The sequence below is a fragment of the Lynx canadensis genome, chromosome B4 (genome assembly GCF_007474595.2).
Source record: "Lynx canadensis isolate LIC74 chromosome B4, mLynCan4.pri.v2, whole genome shotgun sequence".
Lineage (NCBI taxonomy): Eukaryota > Metazoa > Chordata > Mammalia > Carnivora > Felidae > Lynx > Lynx canadensis.
This window is the reverse complement of record NC_044309.1, coordinates 45540181-45554298: the sequence shown is the minus strand read 5'-3', so window position 1 is coordinate 45554298 and position 14118 is coordinate 45540181. Positions and strand designations below refer to the sequence as shown.

Genomic DNA, 14118 nt, shown 5'->3' with positions numbered 1-14118 from the left:
GTGACTCCTCGGTCCTCCTAACAGCTAGAACTCTGGTGAGCTGAGTGGAATCCACGGGCAGTCCGAGGGTCGGGATCCTGAAGGAAGGCTCTTTGTTCCTCTCTTGCCTTGACAGTGCTCACCAGGGAAGGAAGGACTCAACATGATGCTTATGCATCTCTTTAGAAGTTGTCAGAAAAGACTTCTAGATTGGGCATCTTACCTGTGCAGCGTTCTTAAGACTATCACATGGCGGTAGAAACAACAGAATTGCCATCACCTCTTGAGCTGGGTCAGTCTGCTTGGCTCCAGATCCTAAGGTTCAGGACAGAGAAGAGAAAGGCACCCTAAAGCCATGGGGGAACCACAGAAACCGCCGCCAGGAACTGAGACGTGAGGCCTCTCCTTGGCCATTCCTGAAGTAATGCAGCATCTCTAGAGAGGAAGGACATTTAGCCTCTTGCTAGCAGAGTCCAGGGGCTCTGACTGGAGTGGTTGAGAGAGTTTGACACAACTTAGAGACAATGAAAATAGACAGCACTTTCAGGAATTTTAATTGCAAAGAGAGCAAAGAGAGAAGAGAGCAAAAGAGAGGGCAGTAAGTGGCTGGCAAAGTGAATGGAAGATTTTTTTTGAAGATAGGAGATATAATAGTGGCTGGGAGGTAGGATTCAGAGTTGCGTGTATCATCACAGATGTATCGCAAAAGGATAAGGTTCAGTAAAAGAGAAGTGCGTAATAGAACACACAATATGACATGATTTTATTTAAAAGGTGAAATATCAAGAAATCCCCATTACTTCTTTTTTTTTTTTTTTTTTTAAATTTTTTTTTTTTTCAACGTTTATTTATTTTTGGGACAGAGAGAGACAGAGCATGAACGGGGGAGGGGCAGAGAGAGAGAGACACAGAATCGGAAACAGGCTCCAGGCTCTGAGCCATCAGCCCAGAGCCCGACGCGGGGCTCGAACTCACGGACCGCGAGATCGTGACCTGGCTGAAGTCGGACGCTTAACCGACTGCGCCACCCAGGCGCCCCGAGAAATCCCCATTACTTCTTTATGAGAATATATGTAGTCCATTTTTAAAATGTATACTTATTTATTTTGAAAGAGAGAGAGGGAGAGAGGGAGGGAGGGAGAGAGAGAGAGAGAGAGAAAGAGAGGGTGAGGGAGAGAAGGAGAGAGAGAGAAAGCATGAATGGGGGAGGGGCAGAGAAAGAAGGAGAGAGAATCCCAAGCAGGCTCCACTCTGAGCACAGAGACCGACGTGGGGCTCATCTTATGTCTGTGAGATCATGACCTGAGCCAAAATCCAGAGTCAGATGCTTAACTGTCTGAGATACTCAGGCACCTCAATAGTCAATTTGTTTTGACTGTTCTAAATTGTTTATTAGGTAAGAATTTTATAAACCTTCCTTATATTAGTAGTAATGGTGGAGCTGGAGAGTACTGTGCTTTCTCCAAGCTGCACGGAGAACCACTGAGAGTATGGTGGCACTTGAGACCCTTTCAAAGGCCGCAGCTCTTGTGGCCTGCAGATGTGAGCCCTCGAATCTCCCTGGCTTGTGGACTGGTTTTGTGATCCACTGGGTGTCAGGATTTCTTCTCCTTCTCCTCCTTCCTCTTCCTCTTCTTCTCCTTCCCCTTCTCCTTCCCTTTTCCCCTTCCCCTTCTCTCCCCTCGAGCGCAAGGGGTGCCTAGGAGATCGAAGGGAGGAGCCTGGGCGCTGCTCTACTTTCCCCTTACTTCGGCACGTCCCCTAATCTTCCCTTTCCCTCTTCCCTCCTCCGCCTTCTTCTCCCTCTCCTTCTTCTTCTCCCTCATCTTCTCCTTCTTCTCCTCCTCTTTCGTCTTCATCTTCTTTTTTTTTTCTTAACACATTTTATTTTAAAGTAAGTACTACACCCATCATGGGGTTCAAATTTGCAGCCAGAAGATCAAGTCGCGTGCTCTACTGACTGAGCCAGCCAGCGTTGCCCCAGGATTCCTTCTGATAGCTGAATGGAATGGGTCAAGGAGGAGAACCTCAAGGAGTTTGTATGTAGAATCTTCGTCAACCCAATAAGAGTTCAGGGCTCTCAGAGTCCCCCGTGGTGCCTCCTCAGCAACAAACTGGAGGCTTTGAACGAACTAGCTGGTTAACACCATGATGGATAGGATTGCTGTAGGTCACACCCCAGAGCACAGGAGTCTGATATATGACATAACCTTGCCTCACCTTGTGTCCCAGTCTGCGTGCTTTATGGAGCTGGTAGAACAGAGAGCTGGTGGTACAGCCCGCAGCACCTGGAAAAGAAAACGCATTACTTGGGACTGCTTCTTCCTCCGTAGCTCCTGAATGTGCTTGTAAGCACCCGTCTTGCTTACATGGTGGCAGCCGCCACACAGAAAGCTGTATTGAATATTTTTCACTCTGCACGGGACTGATACCGTTAGCCTCAGGCCAATGGTTGCGTAAGGAGTGGAAGATCAGGGAGGAACACACATGACATGTATCTAAATGCCGTTTGTTTGTTTTAACAAAGGGAAACGGAACAAAACATAGTAAATTGTTAATAATGTTAAAGCCAGGGGAGCCCAGGTGGCTCAGTCACTTAAGCATCTGACTTTGGCTCAGGTCATGATCTCGCGGTTTGTGAGTTCGAGCCCTGTGTTGGGCTCTGTGCTGACAGTGTGGAGCCTGCTGGAGATGCTCATTCTTCCCTCTCTCTCTCTGCCCCTCCCCTGCTTGTGCTATCTCTCTCTCTCTCTCAAAATATATAAATAAATTAAAACTTAAAAAAAATAATGTTAAAGCTAGATGGTGGATACACAACTTCTTATTTTATCATAGTCTACGCTTCTTTTTTTACATTGAAATAGTTACTGATGTGAAACAAGCAAATACAAAAATATCATCATCGTCATCACCAACAACAATAAAGGAATCCTCTCCCCCTCGGTTGATTTTAAATATAGATCTACCAGAATACTGGGGTGTGGGTATGATTTCTTAACCTCTCTTATTTCCAGCCCCTGGATGCTGTGAAAACAAAAAGCCCATTCAATGCAAATATGTTGAGTGAGAAGGTTATCAGTTAGTTAAGGTTCTGTCCTCCACCATCTATCTCCCTTCTGCCTTAGGGGAGTGTTTTGGTATATGGGGGTGATCGTGAGAAGATGGGGTGATTTTCTGATGACAGTTCACACCAGTAGGGTATACCTGTGCATTTTATTTAGAGCGATGTTGACAGGTTTGCTCAAATCATTTTGGAGAGAAGTGAAAGCTATGGGTCAATGCCTGGAACCAGCCACGTGATCCCATCATTGGAAAAGGTAAAACTCATCGTTGCGCGTTTTATTTTGTCCCTAATAAGCATTGAGATGCGGCCACAGCTGCCTTTTTCTTGTTGCTCACAGTCACTTATGTTGCCTTTGCCCCGAATTCTCTGTAGTGTGTGCACACGCTGGATACTGCAGTGGTTGGAGGGTTACGTGATCTTCAGGAGGACAGATGAGCGGGTACAGGAAAAGGGGTCCTCTAGAGAAAGCCTTTTATTGATCAAGATGTGAGTTGGAGGACGTGACTTTTTACAATAAGGCAGAAAACAAGCTAAAGCATCTCAGGTAGATTAGGTAGGAGGATCCGGAAGGGATTCTTTTGGCCACTCATATTTTCTGAAGCTATGATACAAATCTGGTATATCTTCTGGACCAGTGGAAGAAAGTTCTAGAGAAGCTGGTTTCATTTCAATATAAGGAGGTTTGTTTGCTTTTTTTTTTTTTTCTTCAAGTAATTGAAAGCATATCAGGGCATGAGGCTGCCTCATTGCCTCAACTCCAACTTTAAATAGACCAAGCTGGGAAGGCTCCCTGTCGATGATGTCATGAGTGGTTTCAATTTGCCCTTGGGAGCAGGTTTTACCAGGAAGTCTAGTCCAAGGGTGGAGGGCTGATTCTCTGAACTGTAGGGGCTCTCTTCCTTGTTCTCAAGGCACTGCCTCCTCTCCCTACCATCCCACAGGCACCAGGGTGGGAAGGTGAAGAACATGAATGTCACAGTCTCCCCACCATGATACTGTAGAGACATTGCATAGGCAGATGAGCCAACCTACAACTTTTCTTGAGTTGGAGGACAAGACTCTAGATTCAGTGAAATGTTATGGGGTGCTCATCCCTGGAGACCTGTGGGCAAATTGTCTACATTCTTTAAGCAACTTGAGATAGCTAAGAAGGAAGGAATAAGTCACACTGAAGATCATGTTTATACAACACCCCAAACTGACGTTCAGAGTTTGGCTCTATTTCTTTCTGATAGGTACAAGAGTTTAGAGCCAGGCAAATAAATCTGACGACTCATCTGTCACATCTGATCTGGTTGTTGAAAGGACTGACCTTCATGACCTGTCTCATCAGGAGCTCAGCAGCTGGCCGCTGATGGTCACACTTGCAGTCCTGGCCCGAGTCCACAATGGAAGGTTGGAGTATTTTGCTTGAGGACTGCTCAGGATGGAGCCCTTTGGAAGGACACCAGCCAGATGTCCAGGCCCATTCAGCTGGTGGGACAGCAGCTGCTTTGTTATTCTGTGAGACGAAGCAGCATTCCCGACCCGCGGAGCTCAGTGGGCAGGCCACTGTCATTCAGATGCAGAGTCCAGGCGGAGTCACAGGCAGGATGGCAGCACCAGCGGGGTCGAGGAGCTCTAGTGAAGCTAACTCTTCAGCAGTTCTAGCAAAAGTTTAAAAAAATCCCTCCTCTTCCCACCCTGCTCTTCATTAATTGGAACTACCCAAACTTCCAACTTGCGTTATATAAATCTATACCCAAAAAGAGATGGAAAGAAGGAGGTGGCATGGAAGGATGCCTGGCATTTACTTTTCTTTGTGGCCCTTCACCTTCTGCAATACCACTTCCCATCGAGGCCAGAACCATGTGAGACACTCCCGCAGGCAACACGGGAGCAGCTGGGGAGATTCAAAAGTACTATTTCACAGAGCCTCATGGATTGATGAACACACAACCTATCCTGGGTCTGATTAGCAGAAACGGACAAGGATAATAAAAGCTAACTTTCATTTAGTATGATTTTCAAGGCACTTTTGGGTGATGATTCACAGGTACTTTCTACTCAACGATATCCCCATTTATAAGCAAAGAGACTGATTTAGTGGTTGAGGGACTTATAGAAGGTGACAGGCCTAGTGACGGTGAAGCCAGAACTGCTGGGATTCTTCCTCCAAATCCCTGTTCTGTCTCTTTCCATGCAGCCTGTCCACTGCCCACCAGTTTCTGGACACTCAAGGGGGTTGGTCAGGGAGTAGCTGCAACCAGGACATCCAATGGCAGGAATATAAGGGGATCCAGCACCAAGAGCTAGTGAGGGGCCCTGCAAGGCTTCCGGCATTGGGGCTACAGTGTGCACACAGTACTCATAGCTGCTCCCAAGAGCAGGGCTTTGTCTCTCTTGTTTATCTGTAGATCCCCAGAACCTTGAACTGAGGTAACCAACAAATACTTGCTGTATTAATTTGTTGCACTATTAATCTTTCCTACAAGGTTAGAAGGGAAAGGTACCTTGTTGTGGTCAGTGTTGTATCCCTATGTGAACTATGAAGGGGAATATTTTAATGAATGTTTTGATGGCTTTTAAGAGGTAAATAAGCTTCTAGTCCTGGCTCTCTGCATTAATAGCCTTGGGACCTTGGGCTAGTTACTTATGCCCCTCCAAGCCTTAGTTTCATTCTGTATCAAATGGGGAACACAGGAGTGTCACAAGGATTAAAGGAGATAACGTGTGATGGCTGTTCAGCGTTGAAACATTTAACGCGTTTGGGTTTCATAATGAACTTGAATCATGGATTGCAAGGCTGGTCACTGCATGGAAAAAGATGAAACCACCACCTCCACTCTATATTATCATTCCATATTTGAGGAGTCAGGGCTTTCTTGAAATTTATCCCTCAGGGTAATCAAGGTTCTACTGTATAGGACATGCTCTCAAAAATAGGCTTTTCACCCCATGGTCACTTCCCACTGTGTGAATGTATTTATTGGTGGATGTATGAATTCCACAGGCACTCTCTCATCAAAATAATTACTATTTCATGGTCTCCCTTAAAATACTCTTTTTCAATGTTTATTTATTTTGGAGAGACAGAGAGAGACAGAGCATGAGTGGGAGAGGGATAGAGAGAGAGACACACACACACAGAATCTGAAGCAGGCTCCAAGCTCTAAGCTGTCAGCACAGAGCCCAATGCTGGGCTTGAACCCACAAACTGTGAGATCATGACCTGAGCCGAAGTCAGATGCTTAACTGACTGAGCCACCCGAGGCACCACTCATGGTCTCCCTCTTAAGTGGACTGTCCTGTTGACAAACCAGAGAAAAATAAAATGCTATTTATAAATAAAGGGATATTTATTTATTTTGCACAATGTATTTAAGTTAGACTCTGAAATTCCATTGGTAGTTTCATACCCAACTCAAATAACACAGATTTTCTTTTCCATTATTCCTGAATCCCAGTTCGCTCAATCTATCCCAACTCTTAATGCTGTTTGGACTCAGTTGGCTTTCAGTCTAATTTTTGAATTATAATTACTTGCATTTGCTGTGTGTGTCTTTATAATTACCAAATATTCTCATTGACATTACCTTGTTTAATCCTCAGAACAGCACATGGTGAGGCTGTATTATCCCCACTTTATAGTTGTAGAAAGGGATGTCTGTGGAGGTATAGAGAGCTTGCCCAAAGTCACAGCCAAGAAGTAGCCACTCCACTGAACTGGGAGGGGGGAAGATTCTGACTCCTGAATTCAGTGCTTCCCCATTATACTCCAGCTGTTCCCTCTCCACTGTCATCAAAGTCCCCCTCATTGGCTCTTACAGAAAGGTATCTATACAGCCAAGTTATTATCTATTTCTCTTTATCTCTGGAGCCTTCTGGTTGTCACTTGCAGTTTTCCCTAGCTATTTTAGCCATTTGTCCCAAGTCCCAATCCAGCTGACTTCTCTTATTACATCCTGAAAAGAAATGTAAAGGAAAAAGCTGTGTTTGGGTCCACTTCCCCTGTAACTTCCCCATCTTTTTGCCAAGGCTTCTTAACCATAATCGTGATTGTTCTTTCAGAACTTGGAAGGTCCTCTTCCATTCCCTGCATCTCCCCTGGCACAGCTGACAGACCATCCATGCGGGTAGAGTGATTTTCGCCTCAATTGTAATAAAGATTTTAATTATTCATCAGTACAGTAGCTGTTAGCAAATGCCCAATTATTATTCATCCATAGCTAAGTAACCTCCTGCTTTTTTTTTGGAGCTGTGACAAACACAGCCCTTCCAGAACTGGCAGAGGGCTTCAGATCAAAGAGCGCTTTGTGTCTCGCTTAAACCAGGAAAGGCAAGGCAAGGCAAGACGGCGCTCTCTGCATGTGCCTGGGCCTCCTGCCTACCTGTCCCCCAGCCTGAAGAGGGGAAACTGAGCCCTGCAGCCGTCAGGCTGGCAGCTGCGAGGCATCTTGCCTGGCCCCCCGGTTCACCTGGCAAAGGCTCTTTGGGCGGAACAGCTGCACAGGGACTTTTGCCAAAGGAGCAACTGAATTGCAAACGAGGCTATGGAAAGTGGTTCTGGATTAGATCTACTTTGTGGCTTTTTCCCCTCCTCCCTACATGGCCAGCAGGCCCAGGTCACCAGGAGGGCTGCTGCAATGGAGGGAGTGTCCCAGGTTGCTGCCCTTCACTTCCTCCTTTTCCTTTTTCCCGGCAAACTCCTCCTCCCTCCTGGGCACACCCATCCAGGACCTTGGGCCCACCCAGATGCCCCGGGACAGGGGCTTTCCCAGGCTGGACAGTTTTGCAGGGGCCCATTTTTTTCCTACCCTTTTCCCTCAAAATTTACCTGGAGACAGATGTTGGCCAGAAAGTCCCTTGCACTCTGCCTTCTCTCCAGGGTGCTGTTCTGCACATTTCAGGGGTGTTCCTGCCCTGCTTCCCTGTGCCTCACTCCCCCTGCCATCCCAAAACCCACGGGCACTTCTGGTGGCTTCCTCATTATACCGTGGCCCTTTCTGCCCTCTGTGGACTGCAGGGAGCCCTCCTGATGCCTCTGACTCCTGATCCCATCCTGCCTCAAGCATCTTGGTCCAGTGTTTCCCTCACTCCTTTAATCTTGGGTGTCCAGGCAACCACCCCCATCTCCTATTTTCTCTTGCCCCTTCCTCACCCTGGCCCTCCCTACCTCTCATGCCACTGTGCCCTATGGACCTTCACCTCTCAGTGCTCAGCTTTCTCAGACCAGCCTTCCTCCACCCCTCTCTTCCTTGCAACCCACCTCTCCCCTAAGGAACACTACATGTGTGACTTCCTCCATTGGAGGTTTTCCATTCTTGCATTTCTGGATCATGTCGTTTCTCGCCTCTTAACCAAAGTAGTCTCCACCTCACTCAGAGTAAGAACTGAAGTCTTTACAATTCCCTATGTGGTTTGCCCACTGTTATCCTCCAATGACAACAAATCCTACCACTTGCCTTTTCACCCCTCTTCTCTAATTTCACAGGTCAAACCTGATCCTGCCTCAGGGCCTTTGCACTTGCTGCTCTCTCAGGCCGCAACACTTTCCCACCAGATATTCCATGTCTCACTCCATTCTTCCATATCCATTTGATGCACAGTAATGTCCTGGCTCTCTGTCACCTCACTAACATAAGTTTTCTTACAACACTTATTACCCTAACATATTGTGTGTGTGTATGTGTGTGTGTGTGTGTGTGTGTGTGTGTGTGTGTGTTGTCTGCCTCTCTCTGCTAGAACATAAGCACTGTGAGAATAGGGATTTTGTTTTGTTCACAAACAGTGGAGTGTTATAGACTAAGTGCTATGGACTGTGTCCTCCCCACCCCCAACAAATTCATATTTTGAAACCCTACCTCCCAAAGGAAGGTTACATTTGGAGATGGGGTCTTTGGGGTGATTAGGGCTAGATGAGTTCATGAGGGTGAGGCCCTCACGATGGGGTTGGTGCCATTATAAGGAGGGACACCAGAAACCTTGCCTTGTCTCTCTGCCATGTGAGGACACAGGGAGAAGGCAGCCATCTGCAAGCCAAGAAGAGGGCTCTCTCCAGAACCCAAATCATGCTGTCAACTTGACCTTGGACTTGCAGCCTCCAGAACTTTGAGAAATAATAAGTTTTTTTTTTTTTTAATTTAAGGCCCCCAGTCTTTAGTACTTTGTTATGGTAACCTGATATTCACTATTTGCTTTAGTGAATACATCGGTGTCCCAGGGAGCAAGGAACAAGGAGCCGGGAGAGGGAAGCTGGGGATTTGTTATTTGTTTGCTCCCAGCCTTGCGTGAAGTCCTTCCTACTTGAGGTGATTGCCTCCTTCTTGTCCTTCTGGGTGCTGTCACCCACTATTTCCCTGTAACTGTCTCACGGACAACTTTGGAATCTGGCTCCCTTCTTCCTCTTCCTCCATCTTAGTTTTTAGTATCCACATAGGTGATCTGTCTCTGAAACAGCTTCCTCAATTCCAAGTCCTTTTTAGCTCCCTTGCACTTACTTCACCCACTCACGGGGACGTGTTGTTGCCACACTGACAGCTCCTGCCCAGAACTCTCAGACTCCTGGGTTTCATGCTCACACCTGAACACTTATCCTTCTTGCTCTCCCTCCTACTACACACGCTCTTTGACTTTGTGGGGACTTTTTGGTCCTTGGCCCCTCTATTTCTGCCCAGGCAGTAGGCTCCTGAATTGTCTCAAAGGGTTGTGCCTGTTGTGCATTGCACAGAATCCGCCCCTTGAGGAGGTGGGTGGGAGCTGAAACCCAACCTGTACTTTGCTCCGTAAACACTGCACCTGTGCATGGGGGCAGGGCATGTCCTTCTTCCCCAGGAGAAGCAGCATCTCCAGTCCCCTCCCCTCCCCTCCTCCCTCCCCTCCCCCTTCCCCTTCGCTCCCCTCCCCTCCCTCCCCTTCCTTTCCCTTCCCTTCTTTTCCTTCTCATAACAAACAGATCTTGCCAAGCCATATGCACACAGAATTGCATGTACCCAGTAGGGCATTGAAAAAAAAGTACTCACAGAGGCACCGTGTTGGACACGTGGGTGGTACAGCCAGTTGAGCCTCTAACTCTTGATCTCGGATCAGGTCATGATCTTACAGTTTGCGAGTTCAAGCCCTGCACTGGGCTGTGCGCTGATGGTGCAAAGACTGCTCGGGATTCTGTTTCTCCTCTCTGCCCCTCCCCACGTGTGCGCTCTCTCTCTCAAAATAAATAAATAAACTTAAAAAAATTCAACAAAAAAGTCACTATGTAGACGGCAGCAGCCTGGATATACCTTACAGAGGACAGCTGTCCCAAGCCTCTTGAATTCTTTCTTACTTCTTGAACACTTACCCAAAGTGCAATAGCAGCCTTCCCCCTGGGGGTGCGCAGAGGGGAAGGGAGACAAAGCGCACAGTTAATGTGTCAGTCTCCCTTGCTCCCTTGCTGCCAGGGGCAGTGACTTCGGTTCTACCAACCTAAGGCACCTACAAGAGACTTTTGACTCAACACTGAGTTCTACAGAGAAGGTGGAGCAGGGGCGTCTGTTTTCCCAGGAGCATGTGATGGAGGGGGTTTTGTTCTATAGCTTTCGTGATTGTGGCGAGGCTCAGCCCCTGTGATGGGCCAGTCCCCCAGTGTGTGGGGGGAGTCATTCCTGGACGCTGAGCCAGAGTCTGTTTCTTTACATTGCTTGGTGATTTTTTGAGCTATCTATATCCCTCTCTTTTTCAGCCAGCTGGAGTGGATTCTGTTCTAACTAGAATACGGGCCATTGTGAGCACAACTCCTGGCCTCTCTTCCTTCCCCTTCCAGCCCAGGTCCTGTGATCATCTGAACTCCTCGTCTCCCTCCTCCTCACATCCCCTCCTTCCTCTTTACTCCCCCCACCCCCCAGCAATATACCTATCCCGCTCTCCTCTCCCTCTCCACCTGTGCAGCTGGTGGGGGGAAATCACATAGTTGTGCAGACTGTCACCCTTTTTGTCTCAGCCTCAGGTGGGTCTTTGTGGGTGCCCAGCAGTGTTTTCTTTCTCTTGCCTGGTCCATCACTCATTCTATTCAATAATGTAAACCTTCCACCATCCCTTGAATACGTGAGCTCTTCCCTCTCAGCAGACAGCCCTCTTCCTGTTCCACTCCCCACTTTACTGCATCTCCCTCCCCGCCCCCCAACCTTATGCACATTCCCCACATTTCCTCCAGGGTCAAAGCATAGGGGGATCCATGCTCCTACTTAAAGACAACCTCACTGGGATCCCTCTGACCCCATCCCCTCCCACCATCTCTGGACCTTGCTTCATTAGTCACCATCCATCACTTGTTCCTACTTCTGCCTTTCTTTCTCTTGTGAAAAAATAACTCAAGAACATTTAGTTAGTTTACAGGTTGATTAATTATTTTGTATGCAAATTGTTTCCTCATATGCGAGCAAATCCCTTCTTCCTTTTTTTTTAACTAATCTCTACACACAATGTGGGGCTCGAACTCACTACCCCGAGATCCAGAGTGGCAGGCTCCACTGACTGAGCCAGGCAGGCGCCCCAAGGAATCCCTTCTTAAGGGGAGATAAGGATTTATACATAAGAGTGAGGGCTGAGGAAACACTGCAGATGGTCCGTCCACGCTAAACCTGGTTTGCACTTTTTTGGGGATAAACTGATTCGCCAGTCTGGGCCTCCTGTCCTTGACTAGGTTTAACAGGGAGACGCAAGACGATGATCGAAGCTGTTGATGGCTTCTTGAGAAAACTTTGAGAGGCTGGCTGAGGAACACGCGTTCCGGGCTCTCTCTGTAGGATGTCTGCTACTGTTCTGCCATCAGCTCCTCCGTCCCCGTTATGACTTCTCACTCCCTACTGGATCTTTCCCCTGAACCTCTCATCGCACTCAAATAATTTCCATCTTGAAAAAAAATTATGCTCCCTTGACCTTCCCCTACTTGCATATTTAAACTTCTCTGAAAGCTCATGTCTCCGCTTCATCTCCATGTCCTCCCCTTCTTTGGCTCCTTGGTACATGTGGCTGTGTCTTCTGAACCCTACCACTCTACGAGAACGTCCATGCTAAGGTCACCCATGACCTATGTACCAAACGCAGGGGACATGTTTCAGTTGTGCTCTTCCTGGATTTTCTTACTGCCTTGGACCACAATCTCCTGGGACACCTTTGGGTCCTCGTTCTTTATGAACACCCATGGTCATGTAGAGTTCAGGGGTATACCTCCCCTCCACATGACAGCCTCAGATGTTGGCACTCCCCAGGATTTTTCTTGGCCAGTTCTCTCCCCTCTGGACTCTAAGTATCATCGCTATCATTTTTACAGCTAATGACTATGTGCCTGTGAGTCCCCAACCTGCCAAGTACTGCTAGAAAATTATACAGAAGGAAATTACAGTCGGGGGAAGGGAGAGGATTTGTTTTATCCTAAGACAGAAATGCTAACACTTCACTGGATTCCTGCCATTTGTTTTCCACCTTTCACTGGGTAGTTCCTCCAATGTTTAAGGGAGGTGAACAAGTTTGCCAAGGTGACAGTGGAACACCACTTTCCCTGAATCCCTCCTTCTTTTCTGCAGCAGAGACTTCAAAATGAAGACAGGGAAGTGGCTGCCTTTTGGTTCACTCCATCCATCTGTTGTCCCTTGGGTTCCTCTGTAAATATTGACACTAGTTAGAACCATTATAGGCATGGGGAATACTCTCTGCCCCTGGAGAGCTGCCATTGCTCAGATGGGTGGCTGGGCCTTGGGAATGGCAGCCACCTCTTATTTCCACAGTAAGTCAGGCCACCCAGGGCCATTTGTCTGCTATGGAAACCTAATCAGGGCACCCTGCTATGCGGCATCAGATAAAGAGAATCCTTGGGGGGCTGTTGTTGTAGTTTGCAGAATTTGTCTGGGAGCTCCTTGGAGGCAGCCTGAGGGACCTGATGCTTTAAGAATGACATATTCCCCCCATGACACTGCTGCCCCCTCACACTGTTCCCTCCCCAGCACCAATTATGTCTGCCATAGATTGGGGCACTCACCCTTTCTTTTGGCGTTCTCTTGTCCCCTGCCATCTTGTGCACATGGCTTTCTCCTTGAAGGCCAAGGCCATGGAGGTTACACACGACATATGTGACACGTTTGTAGTGTAAAGAGATATAGGAAAGCGAGCTCACACTGTTAAACAAAAAAACATGAACTTTGAGTCAGAAAAATCTGTGTGTGAGTTCTGCTCAGTCGTTCACAAATTGTGTGACCTTGGGGTAATTACTTATCTGAGACTTCCTGGTTAACTATAATATGGGAATAATAAGTCACTTAATCACATGGTGGTTGCAAAAATTAAGTGTGAACGCACAGGTAAAACACTTGGCATTGTTAAATGTCCCCAAATGGTAGCTGTTAGTATATCATTAGTAGATGCTTAATAAAGATTTCTTGCCTCTATTGCTTTCTCCTTTCTCCCTGGAGAATTCACCTAGTCCTGTGATTCATCTATCACAGCTATATAGTGCAAATTCCCCTTCTCTACTCTCTGTTGGCTGCCTCTCACACTTGGCCATTTATTGTTGCTAGTGAATATTGATACATGTGTTTTTTGTTTATGGTTTGTGTCCTAAACTCTAGTGTAAGACTCCTGAAGTAGAGACCCTGTATTATAGCTTTTGAATCCCTACTGGCCTGCACAGTGTCCCAATCATAGTAGGTGCTCAGTAAACATTTGGTGACACGGATGGATAACATTTCACCTGAGAATATAATCAGATGCGTGCTGGGGTGAAAATACTTCTTCCCCTTCACTCTATATTCTAGGCCCAGCCCTGCTCTTTACATTCCTTTATATAGCCTTGACCCCACCCAAGCTGGGGCCTGCTGTGGTAGCCGAGGCTGGAACAGATTGCCGTGCAAATACTTGGCAAAGCAACAATCTATTTGTGGATAAGCAGAAATTGGCTGTATTCTCGGTAGAGTTATGAACTGTCACTATTAACACCTATGAGTCACTAACATCATGGTGGGCTGAGCGATTTTTCTGCAGGCTTATAAGGCATATTATACTAAAAATGCCACTGTCCATCTGTCTAATCAGTGTCTGTTCCATTGATGTCACAGATATTTAAA

The 14118-nt window shown here is 47.1% G+C and overlaps 1 pseudogene; it reads right to left on the bottom strand.

Moving 5' to 3' along the window:
* Positions 1-1348: 1348 nt before the first annotated feature.
* Positions 1349-13108, bottom strand: LOC115518659 (annotated as a pseudogene).
* Between the last annotated feature and the right edge of the window lie 1010 nt (positions 13109-14118).